This window comes from Epinephelus fuscoguttatus, linkage group LG22, assembly GCF_011397635.1.
Source record: "Epinephelus fuscoguttatus linkage group LG22, E.fuscoguttatus.final_Chr_v1".
Lineage (NCBI taxonomy): Eukaryota > Metazoa > Chordata > Actinopteri > Perciformes > Serranidae > Epinephelus > Epinephelus fuscoguttatus.
Window position 1 is genome coordinate 13992947 of NC_064773.1, and position 21920 is coordinate 14014866.

Below are 21920 nucleotides of genomic sequence, written 5' to 3' on the forward strand. Positions count from 1 at the left end.
TACAGACATTCAAGACTGACAAAACAAGGATTTTCTGCAGGACTATAATGCAAGTCAGCGAACTGCAAATGTTTTTCCCAAGACTCTGTACTCCCTGAACATCTTATTTAGCTCCAATTACACCTCTATCCAAACGCTGAGGCACAGCACAGGCCAATTTAAAGAATCGGCCAGTGCTGTTTATTCTTTAAGCACCATAATTTCGTCCTTGGAAACACCTGGGATGTAGTCCTTACCCAAATCTTAATGGCATTGCTGCTTGCAATGGAAAAAGAAACATACTTCTGGCACAGCTGCTCTCATCTGTCATCTCAGAGCTCTGCGAAATCTGTCCTGTCATGGCGGTCTTAGTATTGCTGTATGTTCCCAGGTACTCACTTAAACACAGGGCTCTGGAGGAACATACCATAACACCAAAGGCCCTGCTGAGGGCTATAATTCAAGAGCTGCAGCTATTATTGGAGTTTAACATCCAGCACTGTTTTGCTTTAAGTGGTTGTAAAAGTGTTGATAAACAATCAACATGTTGGGGTTGGAAAAAAACTACATACTGGAGCTATAAACAGTGTAAACACACATACACACCTACACAATGTGGGGACACCATGCCACAATGTGCGTTATGGGGACCACACGCAAATGCTAATCTGCCTCATGCAACACTTGCACACACACATGAACAGTGACTCTAAGAAGAGGTAACAGTCACCATGTTTTCAACCATCCTCAACTCTGACGTAAAGACCTCATTTCACATTTCGCCAAGTGCTCCCCCCCATCCCCCACCCCTCGTATAAATGCCATTGCCTGTCTTAACAGTGGGGTTTATGCTAAATTCGGGCATCAGAGAAGATTGCAACCCGCATGTTAAGCCATGCAGCAGACAAGCCACCTCTCTCCAAGCAGAGAAAGAGGGAGACAGAAGGAGGACGGAGGAAGAAGATTGAGGAAATGTCGCAGCAGAAAAAGTCGGGGTAAATAAGGCATGAGCTGCCCTGTTTTAGTCCATGCCTAAGAAGTAGGATGCTTGCACTCTTGAGAGAATGACACACCTGCAAACACATCTCAGTGGCATGTACCCAAACATAAAAAAGAAACACAAATGTTTTGACAAGGCAAATATTTATATATGTGGAATTGTGACTCACAAGATGAAAGAAGCATTAATGAAAGAGATGATTTTAATATCTGGAAGAAGAGAAGGAAACAGAGACATGGAGGGAAGCCAATGAAAGACATAAAAAAACAACACACAGAGATGCGTCTGCTGAGGTTTGCTGACGTTTGTGAGTTACATTCCCAACTTGACAGAAATCCAGTTAATCCTCAGACATGATGATGTACACAGCACAGATGCGAATTTGTGTGCGTGTGTATGTGCGCGAACAAGCACGCGCTATCAACATCCGTCCCTGCTGGGAGGACTTGAGATGGGAGTTTCTCCAGCTTGATGGCTCTATCAGTTAAAGCAGAGAGACCAGGAACTGAGAGCCGGAGAGATGGCCGCCAGATAGGAAAAGCTGAAAACCCACTCAGTCAGACAGTCGGTCAGCCTCTTCAGAGCCAGTCATCACCGACGTTATCAACACAACACAACAGGCACACTTAAAGCTTTTACTGCCCCCTCAAAAACACACTTGGTCTGTGTGTTTCTTATAGCTACTGTGCAGAACTAAATCACCCCGTCATTTGGAATAACCTCTCTGTTAAAGCAGATATGTTACTTAACTCACTGCTGCTAAGTGGCCATCTCCAATTCCTACTGACATGTCTTACAACAATCACCCTAAAAGGCCATCAAGCCATTAAGTGTCTTTCTGGCTTCACTTAAAGTTACACAAGGCAACTTTGGCAGCTCTGACCCCAATAAATTTCAGATGGCTGTACACAGTACGCCTTTGTTTTCTTTCCCAGGTAGCCCAAAGAATACAGAGAGATAAGAAAAGTGAATAATGTTATGCCAGTTGATACAGCCTGCGCTCTTTTTTTCAAATAGTACTGAAATTATTCATGCATTTCATCTGCAGTTACTTAGTATTGTACTCAGGGACAGTCAGCAGTCAGACAGGGTCACGTTACAAACCAATCACAGCCGACAGATATCTTTCCCTTCTTCTGTAAATATTCAGTCTGATAAATACGGAAAAGTTGATCATGTTAGTGCAGGGCTACCCAGAGCTTTACATCTGTCCCACGGACGATAGGCCTACACATTTATAAACAGCGCCTGGAAGATCAGCTCTGCAGTCAGGATTTCAGGTAAATAGGATGCAACCTGTTGCTGCGCTCTTGATTGCTGGCACAAAAGGGGCACTCAGTACCCGCCTCGTGCTCTCCAGGCGGTTAAAGATGCGGCATGTGTACGGCCTCTAATTTCCAGGGCTGGTACCTGGGGTTATTCCACAGGCTAGTTAATAACATGTCGGGCAGGAAATCCAAAGTGTGGGATCATTTTGAGAAGGTGAAGGAAGAACCCAAGGTGATATGTAAACTCATCTTCATTGGTCGACTACAAACATGACGTATCATCTGAAACATGGAAGTAGCTACATGCCCATTAGCCCACAGCGTCATTAACAGGCGGCTCGCTCAGTGAGTGACGTGCACTTGTAGATAAAATATAGGCCTATATTAATGAAGGTTCATTAGTACAGTTTTGTATTTCTCTGTAATGTAGCACAGTGTTAACAATGTTACTGATGCTATTCTTTCTCACACCTTCAATTCAAACCATTGTGTTGCCCCGCCCAAAATATATCCCTTAATAATTAAATCAATAAACATGCTGGCGACTAGTCGACTAATGGCCCTAAATGATGACTATTGGTAGACTAGGAAAATTCTTAGTCTTGGGCAGCCCTACTGGTAACACAATATTTTTATAGTGTGGTAAAGGATCTAAAGACTTCCGCCACCACTGATCTGAACCAAAAGTCATGACAATACATCCACTAAAAATAAACATGGAAGCGCTTCTTGGATCTGATGCACACAATCAGTGTCCAAAATAAGGGGGGAATGGATTCCCCTGAAAAAAAATGTCCCATAGTTGTTAAGATATTTGGCTAAAATACAAATATGTCAACCTCACTGGGGTACTGCTCACAAGGCTTCGTCTTCTGGGGACCATGAATTCCTACACTAAATTTCATGGCAATCCATGATGGAAATTTCCATCTGGGCAAAAGTGGTGGGTCAATTAACCTACTGATGGACCAATATCATCTGCTAGTATGGCTATACTGAATGAAAAGACATGACAATCAATGACAGTGATTGATCATTAGTTACACTCCTAGTTAGAACTAGCTTTATAAGAATTGTCTTACTCTGTCACCAGAGATGATTTCTCACTGGAACCAACACACACATCACAAATTTTATTAATAGAGGGAATCCACAGGGTCTAAATTAGTGCGGATGGTACGCTCTTCTCTTGCAGCTTTGCCTTGTAATTAAAGCTAACGAGACAGGTGCATTTTTATATAACAATCTTTCCTGCTGCAAGCTTTCAAATAAATGTGACATGCCTGTTTGCTTTTCTGTCTGTCTGCTGTGACTCGCTCTTCAAACAGGAGCATGGATGATTCATAAAAGCATGGGAGTCACCCGCTCACATCACCACCTCACAAGGACATATTCTAGCATCACATGTGTAGGGGTACCAAAAGGTTGACACACACCAACACCCACGCAGATGAGGTTGTGACGAGTTTGATGTCATACAAACACTCAGATGAAAGGCATGAGATACCTCGGAAAGAAACGACAACTTGCTCCTTCTCTTCCCACATGATATTTCTCAAACAAAAACAAGCTCATGCATGAATGAATTAGGCCAGATTCTGTGTGAGTGTTTCCATCTCGCTTTCATCTCCAACTTTCCATCCTCCTCAAACTTCCTCCAAGGACACAGAAAGAAGACAAATGAAAAACCGCAGACGGCAACCAGATATTGAGACGAGATGGGCTGTAGCCATGCCCATGTTCAGTTATTGTTTCCAACTGGGAATCAGAGTGTTGTGAAGGTCGGTGAAGCTCTTTGATTGAGACTTACACCCTACGAGGGTTTTACCAATCTAAATTTAGACGGAGCCTGGCACTGAGAGTGGGAGAGGATCTAGAGGAGGATGAGACAGATGGATAAAGACAGATGAGAGGATGGAGAATGAGAAGAGCCAGAAGAATTGCAAGAACATGCGAGAAACAAAGGGTGATAATGGTGTGAGAGACAAGAAAAAAATCAGGAAGATGAGAGGAACAAAAGCAGGGAGACGCAGACAGACTGAAACAAAAGGCGGCAGGAGGAAAGGCGGATGGTGTAGAGAGGGAAAGGGTGACGAAGTAGAAGCGAAGGAGCTTTATGGTCATTGGAGGTGATTCAACACCAGCTCCTGCCAACAAGCTTGACATTATCACCGTGTAAATCTGCTAATCAATTGCCGGGAAGTCAGGACAAGCTTCGGTTCATCATGACTGCCAGGAACAGCCTTAAAATGTTACAGTACAGAGAATTAAGTTGACGTCATTTCCACATACAGTGGCACGACTTCCTGCCCTGCTTCTGACTTGACTTCTGTTCAACCAATTGCTCAGTGTTATTTCTCAGCGAAGATGTCTTTCATCATTCTGTCTGAAAAGTTTAAAGAAATAGTTCAACATTGTCCAAAATACTTTAATTTGTTTCCCTGCTGAGGGATTTTTTACAGCCTTTACAGATTTTTACAGCTATGCTGGTGAGTTTAGCTTAGCATTAAGACAGAAAATAGGTGCTAAGCTAGCCTGGCTCCATCCAAAGTTAATAAAAATCAGCCATGAGGAACTCGAGTCTTCTTGAATGTATTAAAGTTAGCATTAAATAGCTAACAGAGTGCTTCGGCATACCGTAAAACTTCACTTTGTAGCCCAGGCTATTATTTGCTTAAATCACTGATATCAACGTGCCTATATTTGGGACAGGTGTCTATATGGGACAGGCCTTTAATTCCTTTCACAGGAAACTGTTGCTCAGTAAAGATGGGAAATACAATCAAATTGTTCATTTAAACCAGTATGAATATTCATACTTATATAAAAATTAGGCTTTAGATGATACATCAATTGTGAATCATTTATTTGTTCCATCTCCAACAAACAGCGCATCAGAGAGAGAGAGAGTTATGGCACCCGGCATACTGACACAACACTGCATCACTGTGTTAAAACAATACTCTAAACTTGAAATAATTTTTATGAAAAATCCTTTTGATTCTTTTAAGAAAACCTTGCAGACTAAACTAATATTAATAACTTACAGGGTAATCGAGGAATGGACACATAATTTGAGGTGGCTAACAACCTGGATTTATACATCCAAATAACTTCTGTAAAAGAAAAGAAGTGTTTGGCATCCAGACCAGGCCTCTAATTGAGACAGGCATTAATTTATCAAAATGTGTCGTCACACCGGGCTAGTAAAAGGGACTGGTCCTTTAAAGGTAGGGTCTGGAGGATTTTCCAGTTGCTGTTTGTAAACACACATTCAAATTTGGCCCCTCCTATCAGGCTCAACTCTCCCGGGTGTACGGAGCCCGGAGGTACGGAAGAAGGCTTCACAGAAGAGGTTCAGGCAAGGCTTGCGCTGGTGTACGCTCGGACACGCTCGGACACGCTCGGGCACGGCACCTGTGCTCTCTCATTGGCTGGGGAAATCTCCGCCCAGAAGCGGTCCGAGCTCACAAAAACATCAAAATACAGTTAAAGGGCAGGAGCTCTGCAAACAGAGTCACCACCACACATGAGTAGAAGCCCATAGGTAATGATTAAGCAGGATTTGTATATGTTTATATTTTGTTTTGTTTGAAAATCCTCCAGATCCTACCTTTAATTAGGACTAGGCTTTTATTTGAAAATTTTATGGTATTTAAATGTTCCTTGTAAAAATAGGAAGCTTCCAACATTATCTGCCTTTTATTTGAGTTAAAATACTAGTGTGCAGTATTTATTTACCTGTGCAGCAGCAGATACCCATGTATCTTGGGTTGAAAACACCAGTATCATATTAAAAGGCATGGTTTGTCTTTTTGGAAAATGTAATATGTTTTCTAGCTGGGAGTTGGATGAGAAGATTGATCCCACTCTTATGTCATATTAAATATAAAGCTACAGCTAGGAGATAGTTAGATTAGCTTAGCGTGCTGACTGAGGTCTTGCTGAGATGTTAATGGGGAGACATGTGAGGAATGGGAAGGTGGACGTTACACTTCATTGTGGCGGGAAACTGCCGCCACTGTGACAGCGTTATCAGCAGTAAACACCATATGAGCGGCACTGTTCCATAACTGCTAGCTAGCTTGTCGATACTGTATACCAGTCCATAACTTTACATAGAAACAGGAAACTAGGGAGGGACTTGTCGCTGGATACTGATTGGCGTTTACAGCAGCCAATTTGACGCCGCAAGCAATGGGACGAATGAGGTGGCTGGGATTAAATGGTGGCGGCTAGCTAAGGTAACGCTGCTGGGGTCTGCCCATTGGTCCGACAGCCCATTATTCTGACAACCCATTGGTTCGACATCCCATTGTTCCGACCATATTAACCCCATTGTTCCAAAGTCCCGTTGTTCCGAAATCATCATGATGCCCTGTGGTTAAGGTCTGGTTAGGTTTAGGCACAAAAACCACTTGGTTAGGGTCAGGAAAAGATCATGGTGTGGGTTAAAATGAAAAAGAAAGTGGCAAACACATAAGCCGTGAGCCTGCTTCGCCTCAAGCCTTTCCCAGCTGACCTAGAGCCGGTTGCGGCGCACCATCAAGGCAGAAATACGCCTGCTGAGAGCCATTCAGCACCGTGGAGAGCTGCTCACACAACTCTGACCCCAGAGTTAATAACAGGAGGTTATGGTGTTTCACTCTCTCCTCTCTATGACACTTGTATCTCGACCAGTACCCTACTTCTGTTGCGTTTGCTGATCCTCTTTGGTACACAAATACAGTATAGCCTAGTAGTATAATCACATATCGGAACAATGGGACATCTGACTAATGGGATGTCGGACCAATGATATGGACCCATGCTGCTAACAGTGTTAACACTGCTAACAAAGACAAAAGTGCTGACGGAGCTAAAAGTGTTAATGGGGTGACTTGGGGGTTACCGCCATATGAGCGGCACCGCTCCACAACTGTTAGCTAGCTAACGGTCCTATGTGCAGGTCTGTAACCGGTAGAATTTAATGTCATGAAGTAGGAACATAACAATTCAAGGAAGTGTTTCTCTGACTGCAAATTAGTTTACACCCTCGAGTGCAGGATGAGTCATCAACACTCATAAATTGCTTCCCAGGAAATGAAAACCAATAATATGAAAACCTAATATACCATTAAAAATTAAAACTTTTTGATCGTTAGGCCAGATATTGGTGTATAGAGGGTGTATGGGCTAGCTGTTTCCCTGTCTCAAGTCTTTACACCAAGCTAAGCTAAGCTAAGATAACCATCTGCTGGCTGTGGCTAAGTATTCAATGGTAAAATCTTCTTATCTAACTTTCAACAAGAAAGAGAGAACGAAAAAATTTGAAAAAGATCTACTATTTCTTAAAACATGATAGGCCTGCTGGTGCTTTCAGTCCAAGATACACTCATAACTACTACTATGCAGGTAAATAAATACCACACACGCAAAATAAATGCTGATAATGTTGTTATAATCTTAAGCATATGAATAATAAGGCTGCTGAAAGACTAGTGTCCTTTCTCAAGTCACCTTTCAGTGCTAAAGCTCTTGGAAAATGTAACATCTGGAAGTCACTGCCTTTTCTCATTGATGAGTGTTGCTGAGTGGCCAACTTAATTATAATGCACTAAGACTGCGAGCAGAACATCACAGCATCAGCTCCTTTGCAAGCCAAAAAAGATCTTTGTCCTAATAAATGTCCCGCTGTTATAGATGTTCCCGTCGCGGGTTCAATGTGCTGCTTGCACCCTTCTCAAGTGAACCATGCTCATGTGTTGATGTAATTCTCGTTTTGAATCACGAAACTAAATGTTATGTGAGCGTCGATAGCCTTAAGGCTGGAGAACTGGGCTTCGGACCAGGAGATTGTTGGCTTTAATCCCAAAATAAGCAGCAAAATCTGAGCGCAGAAGTTGAATAAATCGAATGCTGCTGTCAAAAAGCCCTCGGAGAAAAAGTACTTTTAACCCCCAGCTGCTTAGTAACCAGCACTAGAGGACTGTGGCTGCACTGGGCAGATCCTAGATGGGTATGTGTGTAAGTGAATATGAGTGAAGCAGAGTGCTGCAGGAAACCGCAGCAAGCCATTTGAGCAAAAATTCACTGGGTAAATGAAGGTTGAATAAAAGTTAATTATCCAGTTCTGTATAGAAATCTTTTCCCCGACGGATGCCGAACAAGAGCCTGAATGTTTTCTCTTGACGAGAGTGTCAGGCTGTGTCAGCACATTGTGGATTGATGTCCCAATGCCAGGTGAGTGAAAGAGTGCCGGAAGAAAGAAAGAAAGAGAGAAAGAAAGAAAGAGAGAAAGAAAGAAAGAAAGAAAGAGAAAAGTGTGCGATCGTGTGTATGAGTCTATATTTTCAAAGTGGATCTGACACAAAGGAAGAGGTGTGAGACGGCGCCTATATATACTCTGAGCCCGGGGATTAAGGAGAGGGAGAGAGACGTTTGTTTCAGGGCATTTTCTGTCTGCATCTGTGTTCGTTTAACTGCAACCCACTTCATAATCTGTCTGCATGTGTCAGCCTCCCATCTCAAAGAGAAGGAGTTGAGTTTTGTCTAAGACACTCAAGGATTTTCGGATGCTTTTCTCTCAATCTTTTGTTTAAAAAGACTCACGCTTCCAGTCAGCCTACATATCATCTGCCACGTTTATCCAAAGAGCCATACAGCAAAGTAAAAGAATGCATATTTAGCCTGATCCTTGTTATGATACCTCTTTAGGGCTCCATACATTAATATTTATATTTTAAAACACATTTGCTATATCATGATAATTGTGCTCGGCCTCTTGTCAGTTGTTTGCTAACATAATATATGTGTAATATGCCTGGGTCGTGTCAGCTCATTTGGCAGTTTATACACATTATAATGACCGGTTACTTCATACATGTCAATCTGCATCAGCTGTAGGTTTGTGTAACCTCCTCCTCTGCTGATAAGAGTGTTTGTTTTCCATACAAAGCTTTTGCACGGCTAAGCTCTGATGACTAAGCTCATCAGTGCAGGTGGACGGAGGAATGGTGCCAAAAGAGGGGAGCGGAGAGAGCAAAGGAAAGAGGACGGGGAGGTGGGGAGTCGAGGGGAGGAAGATTCCCAACCTCCTTCTCCATTCGGTGGAAAGGCTAGGCCTAATGAGCTGTGGGCTTCGGTTGACAACATTTGGAAGCTTTTCATTGTTGAAAGGAGGTTTAGCGTTAAGAGGTGGAGACATACCAGTAGATTGAAAGGACAGGGGCTGTGATTTCATTTATGCTAATTACTGTGGCTGTGTATGAATCAGCCGTGTTTAAAGGGAAATTTTGGTTTATTTCAACCTGTCTCCTATCGTCCTAAATTTGTTTCAAGTGACTAGTGACATAAAAAAAATAGTAAGCATGTTAGCCGTTAGCCTAGATACAGCCGGGGCGCATAGTAGCGTCAGACCTGTTAAAACGTAAGTGAACAGGCAACCTTGAAGTGCAAAGTTAGTCCACTAAACAAGCTTTATTTCCACAAAGACCATCTTTAAATTATACACTCTATGTATTAACATTATACAGCACCACATAGTCTACATAGTATGTAGACAGCTAATCAGCCAACCAAGTGTCAGCAACTCAGTGCATTTAGGCATGTAGACATGGTGAAGATGACCTGCTGAAGTTCAAACTGAGCATCAGAATGGAGAAGAAAGGTGATTTAAGTGACTTTGAACGTGGCATGGTTGTTGGTGCCAGAAACTGCTGATCTGCTGGGATTTTCACACACAACCATCTCTAGGGTTTACAGAGGATGGTCCCAAAAAGAGGAAATATCCAGTGAGCAGCAGTTCTCTGGGTGAAAATGTCTTGTTGGTGCCAGAGGTCAGAGGAGAATGGCCAGACTGGTTCAAGATGACAGAAAGGCAACAGGAACTCAAATAACCACTGGTTACAACCAAGGTCTGCAGAAGACCATCTCTGAAGCAACAACACGTCCAACCTTGAAGCAGATGGGCTACAGTAGCGGAAGACCACACCAGGTGCCACTCCTGTCAGCTAACAACAGGAAACTGAGGCTACAGTTCACACAGGCTCACCAAAACTGGACAATAGAAGATTGGAAAAACGTTGCCTGGTCTGATGAGTCTGGATTTCTGCTGCCACATTAAGGCTCTGCCCTGACAGACTCCACGAGATGACAGTGAATATGTCACAGTATGTACAACTGAAGTCCACAAGGGCTCAGTCCGCAAGTCCAGAGGGTGGACATTTGGATTCAGCTCTTCTTTCAAATCACATAGGCCACACGTCTGGGGCCATATTCACAAACTTTCTGAGAATACTCCCATAGAGTTCCTAACTTAGCCTAAAGGTTAGGAGTCCTAGCTTAGGAGTGATTTAAGAACGTTCTTAGAGCAACTCTGAGCAAAGAAGGAACAGAAACTTGACCTTAGTGTGGAGGTGTGGTTGACCCCATTGCTAGGTGTGATGCATTCTTTTAACAGGTGTGATTGGTTGTCACAGACATGCCCTTTTATGAGCCTGCAAGGTGTGGACACCCTTTGTGAATATGGCCCCTGGAGTTTAATTGACAGAAAATGTGCGCAAAATTTAAAAAGAAAAACTTAATCTAGTAGCAGCAAAGAACATTTCTACCAACCTAACTGGCCACACAGATTCAATTCAGCCCTTCACAGACCTTAATTAAACCAACACATGCCACATAGAGCTGCTGCTACGCTAAATCTGGTTACAATTATTGCATCATCACGTTTTTTTTCCTGCCTGACAGTAAATTCTGCCTATAGGTGCTGGTAATGTGACTCAGAGGCGTGAGTCACGAGTGATACGACAAACCACAACAGTCAGGTTGTCATGAATTGAACTGCTTAGGGCAGAGCTGGCCCGCACCCATATCCTTTGTGACACCCCCCCATCCTCTCGACTCCCGTGTTGGACTCCTCCTCACAGTATTGTCTCTGGTCTCTGCTCTGTTTTGGGCCTGTCCTCCTCCACTACACCCTCACATGTAGTCTGTCTGCGTGTTCACAGCTCTTTCACGTTGTTTCTTCCTACATTGTCGGACAGGAAGCGCATGTTTTCAGCTTGGATAATGCATGTCTGTATTTGTTGATTCCACACCATTCTATCTGACTGTGAATGAATAAAAAAGGGATAGTTTGTGACTTGGATCTTGGGTCTTGATCTGTCAATCCAATAAGTGCCTTCCAGCTGCACTCCCTTCACCACTTTCTATCCAATAAAGATGAAAGGCGCAATTTTAAATATAGGGGTAGAAAAAAGCTAATCCACTTTCCTCCCAGGTTTTTTAATGCATGGAAATGATTTTTGGAGGTGAAGCCACTTCCTAATCCAGGCTCTGCTGTTGCCCACACCTATTGAATATCAATTTTTCGGGAGAGTGTCAAAGTCAGACACTCCATCCGTAACTTGCTTTTTCAACTCAAATAAAGAAGTTCCGCTGTCACTCTAGTAAAGCCTGCGTTCAAGGGGAGACGGAGCAGCAACCGTCAGGATGTAAACACAACAGCCTGTGCTAACTAGATGAGGCCGGTGCCAGAAAGTGTGTGCTGTCAAGTGTCTGTGTGTCTCCGCCCGCCTGTCCTTGCCTCTCTGTCTCACCAGGGCTCAGCGCTGGCAAACACGATGTCTTGGCTTTTTTCCCCCCTTCTTCTTGGTGCTGAAGGCTCAGTGGCTAAAACGTGGCCCTCGCTAAGCTTGCAAGCACCAGTAAATTAGAAAGGGGATAATTGGAAATCATTCTGGAGTGGAGCTGGAGGGCGAGCTGTGTAAGAAGGAAGAGAAGAGGCCGTTTGCGATGCCTGAGGACAGTTCGTTTCAATCATAGCAATTTCTAAAACAATGGTAAACCACTTGTCACGGCTTGAACAACAAGGTCCTGGACCTGGTAAACAGGGCAAAGAAGACGGTACTCATTCACCCTGTGTGTGCAATCACTCAGGCAAAAACATGAATATAATATGAACCACAGCATCCACACTGCCAAATTAACTAAAATACTTCTCCAAAAGACGGGCCAACGCTCTGCATCCACACACACACACCTTAGTGTCTAAAAATACCATCCATTTCAAGCCTTCCAAGGTGGCCGTGTGGGGGACTCTGTGGGTTGCCTGGTGCAACAGAAATACCCTTTTAGAGGAGGAAATATGAAAGAGAGAACACAAAAGAGCCAGAGAGACAGAGAGAGAGAGGGGGAGAGGGAGAGATGCCCTGCAGTAGCTTGTGTTCTCCGCTTTGTGGCTCTTTTGTGGCTGTGACTATTTCTGTACACTTCAGCCTCCTGGGCAAGCAATGGCAGAGCTGTGAGGCAACTGGACTGTACGGGCCTGATACAGACTAACCTGGATTATACACTGAATGGACTCAAAATACAGTAAAATACCAGATTCATATCACAGCCGGGCTGGATATACAAGATGAGAACGACGAGGAGAATAAGCGACACCAGGCCAAGGTTTTGAGAGGGCGTATGACAGCCAGATGATACCACAGGCTGTTAGTGCACATGTGTGTATTGTATGTATTACCATAGAGCACGGTTTTATCTGCCAGTACAGACTCAGGAGAGTTCAGACTGTGGGAGGGTATTGTTATTCTGTGGGCACCACCACAGAATAACAATGAGGGAGGAGGACACAGGAAACACCATGTATTGAGTGGGTGTTAGGACACTGAGCCTCACAGGCGTGAGGATGCGCAAGACGTGGGCATAAAACAAAAACTGCAAGCTAAACACACAGCCAACATATTAGATTAACTTTTCATTCACTGAAGAACACAGCGAACCTTAAGTGTAAGAGTTATGGGCCTTAATCCAACCCTCAGAGGGGTACTTTAACAATTTTCAACCAGGTCTGTGTCACCATGGTATGGTGAGTGTATTCAAAGATCAACATCGTAAAGCCCCCCTGCCTACAGGGTTGGGAATTTCCTGTCTGTGCCATGAAAAAAATCAGCCCAATATCATTTAATAGATTTCAGCCGGTGGACGGTTAGGATATCCGGGAGCTTTGCACACTCCCACGTTGTGGTGACACAGCAACCCAGTCTCACTCTAAAGTCGTCGAAATCCGGTGCTTGGGCAGTTACTTATGGCGTCAGATACTGATGAAAAAAGGCATCCTTTTACGTCGACGTGATACGTGGCTGGTTGCTGTTATAGGTAACGCTGCCCGGCAGCATCAGGGGAAAATGTGGCAGAACAAAAACGGAAGTTAAGATGACGAAAGTAGAAGAAGACAATGCATGTAACAAACATAACTTAACATGGCGTCCCAGAACGTCAACAACCAATGCACCCACGGTACCTTTCACGTTGTATCTGCACGTGCAAAGCCCATGACTAAACGTTGATATGTGACGAGGTCGGAGTGAGAATGTGTTGGACACAGACCTGGTTGAAAATCAGCAAAGGATCCCTTTAAAGGTGCTGTATGTGACATTAAGAACATAAATATAGACCATTTAACTGGAGTTGCATTGCTAGGCAACAGCTTGGGTCTATGATTACTTGCTGTCATCTGATGTCATTCACATACACTGCAAAAAATTCCAACAGGAAATATAAAAGACATATCATCCTGACATTTTAAGACTCCTACATAGCCTACAGCCCTGTGGTGGCGAGTCATATTTTGCCTCCAGCTAATAAACTGACGTCATTGTGACATCGGCCCTAAAAGGATCTATAGAAGAGTGGTGGAGTGTTGTTACGGAGTCTTGTTAAAATGTTCCTCTGTTTCCTGGTTTTGATGTTAAAGAAATCCTGAAGATGAATATGATGTAAATCTTCTAACCTTTACAGCATTCAATGGCCAGGATTCTTTCTTCCCCACAGCCTTACAGTGTTTAATAATTAAGGCCAGAGAGACCATTTGATATATTACAGCAAAGCACAATCTTCTGGTGAGTAAAATACTTTGCCCCTGATAATGTAGTGGTAAATATAATGGTGAGTGAACTCCCAGTCAAACATTATAGCGCACATTAGGTTAATATTTATGTCAGACTTTGCGAGAACACTGGGCACAGGTGCACTCACCCTTAACTATATCACTGTATCTATGATTGGATTTAAGCTGCAGGGGACATAGGCAGAGATTGTTATTAAGCTTCACAATGGGAAAAAAAATTCAGCTGTGACTCCAAATATTCCACAGTTTGGTAAGAAAGGTAAGATTTTAATTGGTTCTCCTTGGTGTAGGTGATACAGGATGGATCTTGCGGCTTCCTCTTTTAGCTCAGATCCCCACATTCGTGCTTGTTAGCAAAGTGGTGCCTCTCCCATTTTACGTAAGACTTCCCCAACGAGCACACTCATTACTGATAAGGGCAACATGACATGGAGCCTGAGCTGCAGCAACATCGCCGAGCAGCAGCGCTAGACACACACATCTACAGACTCTCCCTACATCAAAGGGAGCGACAATGAGGAAGGCAAAGGGATAGCACCACTAAGGGAGAGTCTGACACAGAGAAAACACTGTGTTTAAGAGGAGGATAAGCACCGAAAAAACCACTGGTATTAACTGTGTCTCCTCAAGGCCTTATAAAGATTAAAGGATATAGCAAACTAAGACATAAAACTGAAGGAAATGATATAGAGATTCGGGGAAAAATGTGACAGAAAATCAACAGAGGGGAAAAGATAGACAGAGATGGAGAGCTTTATAATAGAAATAAAAAAAGAAAGAAATAACCCATGAAGGTGAGTGCTTTTTCTTCCAGGGGGCCTATTTCCATGACTCGTATTGATGAGGATTAAACACAGACACTTGAGTCCAGGATCAAGCCTCAATAGAAACGAAAGGCCTCCTGTTGCTTTTAAATCCTTTTAAGTAACAGAGGTTACACCTACACACACGCACACGTGTTGACACATATGATATGCATGCACTCTTAACCTTAATTTCAGTGAACATACAGAACTGTGGCTAAATAAAGCCCAAATAACTACACTCTAAAATCTGACATGGTGATGTGAAGTCCGGGAAACTGATTATTTGATAATCTATTGTTAAGTGTACTTAAAATTTAGTTGTATGTACTTAATTTCGTGAAGTTGTTGCAACTTAAAAATGACTAGTGCAATTAACTTGTTCTTTTTAGTTGTGATAAAATCTTAAATTAAGTTGGAGAGAAAGATTTACTATGAGTATTTATGTCACTGAATAGGGCCCAAATAACTACACAAAAATCTGACAACTTGATCTCACTTAAAAAAGTCTAAGAAAATGATTGCCTCGATAAGGTTAGTAAATATAACCATTAGTTTTAAAGGGCAACTTTGGTGTTTTTCAACCTGGACCCCATTTTCACATTTTTGTGTCCAAGTGACTTATAGCAACAACATTTTTTTTTTTTTTTTTTTTTTTTAAATTGGTCCAGTTTTTAATGAGACTGCTGCAACTGGCAGCAGAGAAACAGGCTGCAGTGTTACCACTTGGCGCAATTGTACATCGTCATTTTACGTCCACTAGGCGTGCTTGTTTTTACACTGATAGGGTCACATTGTTGTTCTAAGTGTCTCACAACATAATGAAAAGAATCACTACAGCGATAGACCTTTTGGTAACACTTTCTATGAAGACCACATCTATAATGTACATATAAGTAGCTAATGTTAACTTACAAGTAGGCTAACCTTGTTTGGGATAGGGATTTTGAGGGCTGCAACAATGTCCGTCAACTTTTTTTTCTTTTTGAAGCTAACAATCTTGTAAATAGTTACTCTGCAAGATACCCAGTTTTTGCAAAATCGTATTTTGTGACTAAAAGCTCTCTGACTCATGGCAAATTGTCTTTAGGGTGTCTTTTCAAAGTGACCTAGCATATGATAGCTATTAATCACTTATGATGCATCATAGATTCTTTTAAATAAATATGAATGAAAATGCTTCACACCTTATTAAACACCAACAATGAAACATTATGATGAAGCATCCATTATTATAGATGCATCAATAAGTACTTCACTTTACTTAACACATACAATAACTTATGGTACTGTAAGGATTGTTATACTATGAATCCTTAATGCAGTTGATTGTGAGCATAAGTATTCATAATGCATTAAAGGCCAAATCAGTCAACCTCTATAATGCATTATAGTGTTACCAACCTTTTTTGTTAAAGAGTGACGTCGTTTGTGTTCAACCAGAAACAGCCTCAAAATTGCCATTGCTAAAGCCACCAGACTCCATGCAAAGAAAGAGTAATTTTATTAACATAAAACACGCCTCATTCAAAGTCCACAAAAACAAAATAAAACCCACAAAAGCCGTCTTGGTTCGTCTTTCCACTGCTCCAACAATCACCAACTCTGGTTTGGTTGAATTAAACCCTTGTTTCACCCAGTTAGATGTGAAAATATCCTGGCTCTTTATACACTTAAATTACTGTTTATTTAAATGGGGTCTGGTGGGTTTGGCTATGGTAATTTTGGGGCTATTTCGGGTCAAACAACTCTTTACAAGAAAGGTCTATCTCTGTGAGGACTTTCCATAATGTTGTTAGACACTTAAAATAATAATCTGAGCCTGTCCGTGGCAAAAACAAGCACTTAAAGTGGACATACACTGAGGGTGCACAATTGCCCCAACTGATTACACTGCATCCTGTTTCACTGCTGCCAACTGCAGCCCTCTCACTCAATACAGTACCCTTTCAAAAACTTTTGTTGCCACTAGTCTCTTAGACACAAACATCTGGGAAAACAGTCTAGGTTGAAAAATACCAGAGTTACCCTTTAAGTTATGTCTTTTCTATATCTAATTAAGTTTAATTAAAAAGTAGTTTTATTTACTAAATTTTGTCAAACTGTTGCAACTTAAAAATCACCTGTGAAACTCACTTATTCTTATTTAGTGTTAGTAACTTGGTGGTTAGCACTCTCGCCACACAGCAAGAGGGTTGCCGGTTCGATCTCAGGCGTGGGAGCCCTTCTGTGCAGAGTTTGCATGTTCTCCCCGTGTCAGCGTGGGTTCTCTCCGGGCACTCCGGCTTCCTCCCACAGTCCAAAGACATGCAGATTGGGGACTAGGTTAATTGATAACTCTAAAGTGTCCATAGGTGTGAATGTGAGCGTGAATGGTTGTTTGTCGCTATGTGTCAGCCCTGCGATAGTCTGGCAACCTGTCCAGGGTGTACCCTGCCTCTCGCCCGATGTCAGCTGGGATAGGCTCCAGCCCCCCCGCGACCCTCAAGAGGATGAAGCGGTTAAAAGATGAATGAATGAATGAATGAATGAATGAACTTAAACCAAATTAGTCTGACTTACCAGAACAGTTGTGTTCACTCTATTTTAAGCCTTACAAAATAATCTTCTTAACAAATCTGACTTTGTTTAAGATTTCATCACACTTAAAAAGACCAAGTAAATTTAACTTGTTATTTTTAAACTGCAACAACTTAAAAAAAAAAAGAAAGAATTAAATACAACTAAAACATCAAGTAAGATCAACTTGTATGATTTTACAGTGTAGTTATCTGGGCTCCTTTTTAGCCATAGTTCTGTCTGTCCATTGAAATACTAAAGGTTGAAGGTGAATGCATATTGTATGTGTCATCACGTGTGCGTGCGTAGGCGTAATCTCTGTTCCTTAAAAGGATTTAAAGGGCAACATGAAGCCTGTTATTTCTATCAAGGCTTGATCCTGGACACATACTGTAGTGAAGAAAAGTCATTGACACACGCAACACACCTGCAGTATGCACGCTCACACCAGCCCAGTCTCAGTCTTGTAAATAAAACATACTGCGTAGTTCCCACACACCCACGCACACACACTCTGACCCACTCACATGCGTCAGCAAGTCAACCCCTCCTGACAGCCGACATTGTGACAGCGAATGACACAGAAGCGAGGCACAGTACGTAGGGGGTATATGACTCAACCAAGGTGTTGTGTATGTCTCCTGCAGACGTACTCCACAAGGTGCTGCTTTTTTAAGATTTAACTGTTCAACCGAATCACTGAATTATTAATTGCATTCAGTCCCACATGAGTCAAAAATGATTCATCCGTCTTGTACCTATCTGTAGCAACATCAGTCTTAAAAACAAAACTGAGCTGATGGCTCTGGCTTTAAGACGAGATGGTGTTGAAAAGACTAATCTATGTCCAATTAGAGCATCAGTAGCTTGGATGCCCATCTCTCCAGTATAATTACATTTTTCTCCATGCTTGGCCTCAATTAAGTGATTGTGCAGTTCAGCTCCTCATTATCCTAGCAAGTGCACGCAATTAAGTGCTGCAGAAAAGGACAAGAATCCGAAAAACTTAAAAGAAATCGAGTCTTAGTGCTGTCACTGTTAACTGCTTCCTGGCAGAGGGTAAGATGAGGAGATCAATACCACTCTCATGTCTGCACGATAAATAAAGCTACAGCTGACAGCTGGTTAGCTTAGCATAGCACAAAAACTGGAAATAGCATACAAGCACTTCTAAAGCTCAATTCGATTTAAATTTTGTTTGCATAATCGTCAGAGGACGACGGATATGGTTCTCAACATGGAGATGGCTAGAAGCTAACGTTGCTAACTCCATAAACAGCAACAGTGCTAGCAGAGCTCAGGGTGTTAACTGTTGCTACACTTCCGCAACGACCCCGTCCCAGTATCAGCAATAACCTCTGTATGAGTGCAATGCAAAGCAGAGGACATGAACTAGCCAGTGGGATACACACATGCACTAGGATGCACTTACTACAACAAACCGCCAGGCCTGAGGAAGTGCACCAGGCTTTGAAGCCAGATTTTGCAGTGGCCAAATAGTGGAATTACACCATCACAAACACTTTGTCCCATTGACTTACATGTCAAAAGAGACAACTGTAAATCAGTGAATATATTTTTTAAGCATCACGTCCCCGCAAAAACATTTGTTTCATAATCAGGACTTGATCCATGCCATCCAATAACAACAGAAAGTCTAGAAGAGCCACATGACTAAATCATTTTTCCCGACTGAAGTTGGTAGAGCACTAAATCGGATGTAGTGTTCTTGGCTGGCAAAAGTCTCTGCTGGGCCTGCTTTCAGTGTGGAAGTAGCAGTGACCTTCCAGGTAGTTTTTATATATGGCAACTGAACTTTTTTGGCCTAACGCACCACTAAGCAAGGAATGAACGGGGCCCCACCTCTAACGCTATATCCAGTTCTCTTTATACTGCACATCCATGCAAACTACAGACAAGCCTGGATTACAACACACAGAGCGGTATCGTGACTTCATTCTCTGCTCAGGACACTAACACTCTACTATATCTTTACATAGTAAATAGTGGCTTGTTGTTGTATTCATGCTCTGAATGTCACATACTAAATGTGTAAGGGTGGTTATATGTGAGAAAGTTAGTGCACCATGCCAAGAAATGCCTGCTTTCCCCTCCTTAAAGTGTTTATGCTAAGCTAAGCTAACTAGCTGAAAAGAATACTGAAAAGAAAAAGAATAAGTGCATTTCTGAAAACATTATAGGACTCCTTTGAAAAGTAAATCTGCACTGTACTGACACAAATCTGAGAACTGTAACAGAAAGTAAAGAAAAGTATATATACTTCTCAGGGTGCTTTCAGACCTAGAGTTGGTTCGTGTTCTCACGGCAGCATTTACAAGCGGACCAGATCAAATGCCTTGTGTGAGAAAGCTGCTCTTGATTGGTCAGAATTTCCATGCGGGAAAAATCCAGGAAGTAAAACAAACGTTGAAGAAGAGTACACTTGCAAGATAAATGTGACACTTTCTAATGTCACAGTGGAGGGACAACTACGCAGGTTGATTTTAGCGCTGCTCATCGTGGACTATATTGCTGTCATTGTTCATTTTAGTCAAACCATACAGTTTGAAAACAAGACGCGGCTCCAACTAGAAAACAATGTTTTGATGCATTGGATGTGCTGAATGTGCATATTAAGGCAGTACAGGAGGAGGTGCACGTTAATAATCCTCCAGGACTGTAACATGCTCATGTTTAACCCAAACATTAGCCATGTTTCCATCAGCCTGTTTAGATGCGCATCTAGAAGTATCGCACCGGAAAATTATGATGGAAACGGCAAAATTTGAATTAAGATGCCCTGATTCACACAAACTAAAATACGCTCGCTTTAGTCGGGTTTTGGTTGATTCGAAAAAATGTTGATTCGCAAAACGGAGGATGGAAACAGTTATGTTCGAATTAAGTCTGACGTAGCGCACCTCTCTCCATGGTGATATCCACACTCCGGGTCAGGAAGGCGGTGATGCATTTGCAAGCTGGTTGCGAACTGCCAGAAAACGTAGAAGAAGAAGAATGCGAGACTTGTTTTGTTTCCAGTTCTGCGGAAAACTTGCGCAAGTTCATAGTTTTCACCAAAGTCCGTACATTTAATGGAAACAGACAGGATTAGTATTTCTTTTAATGTGCATTTCCCAATGATTCGAATCACTTTTGGATGGAAACATAGCTAATGTGTCATGTGACTACAGTTGGTTCGGATCGAGGTCAGAACACGTTCTCACCACAAGCGAACTGCACCAGAGTTCCTTTGTAACCAGGCTGAGACCACCCCTTTAAGAAGGTCTCGGTCCGGTTGTTTTGGTGCGCACCTGAGTGTAATTGCTGTGTTCACACCTGCTCAAATGAACCGCACTTAGGGGGCAAACAAACTTGAGTTCAACTGAACCTAATCAAACAGGGCAGGTGTGAAAGCACCCTTAGGGTCAGCAGTCCTTTGCCAAAGAAAAAGTTCATTTCCCCCGAGAATTTAGCACTCCCAGCTTAGTTACAGAAGGCTCTTCAGTGAGACGAAAATACACAGCAGATTACCAAAGACACACTTAAACCATCGGCTGACAAAGCAGGTGACACGTGAAGCCAGGATAGAGCTGCTGGTTGACAAACACGTGATTGTACCCCAGCTCAAGAGGATATGACCAAACACCACACTGTATGTGACCAACGGCTCCAATTAATGTAACCATCCATGTTTAAATCTCAGTAAATGTGTAGGTTATGACTGACTGGCATATAGACAATTTAAAAATGATGCTTCATATGGGATATTAAGTGAGTGTAGCATATGTGAATATGTTTTGCCTGCGTGCTGAGAGACCACTCAACCGAACGCCCTTTTTGGCCTTTATTCCCATAATATACTGATCCTACACCATCGAGCACCATCTGTTCTGTGAAACTCAATGCAGTCTTGTGACGTTGCCTCCATGTGACAAAACACCACGGTAACACCAGCAAGCCGGTCCCCCGCACCTCGGGAGATAAACAGGCCAAAAGTGTTTGGTTTCCACGTCATCATTAGGCAAGCTAAGACAATAACTCTCATATACACAACCACACATGAGCTAACATACAAGCATCATACCAATCATAGAAGTGTGCATCCAGTTCAACAATAACAGAATAGTTAATAGGAAAACATTTGTGCATTCAGATGCAGACGTTGCCACAAACACATATAGTGTACACACACATGCTGAGTATTCAGTTTCAGAGTCAAGTGTCAATTGTTTGAAGTGCTCTTTGATGATGAGACGTCCATTTAAACAACCTAATTTATCTCTCTGGCCGACCTCCCCACTAAAGAAAGCTTAACAGTAATGAGAGTGGTGTTTTAAAATGCAGCATAACTGACCACATCCATTCATTCAGTGGTCAGACGTGTGCAGATGTCATGATTGCAGTCTAAATGAATGTAC

General features: G+C 42.4%; 1 protein-coding gene across 3 annotated transcripts in view; it reads right to left on the reverse strand.

The window, feature by feature from the left end:
• pcloa (piccolo presynaptic cytomatrix protein a) overlaps positions 1–21920 on the reverse strand; it is a 93225-nt gene that overhangs the window by 61849 nt on the left and 9456 nt on the right. The gene's annotated exons all lie outside the window — the stretch shown is intronic.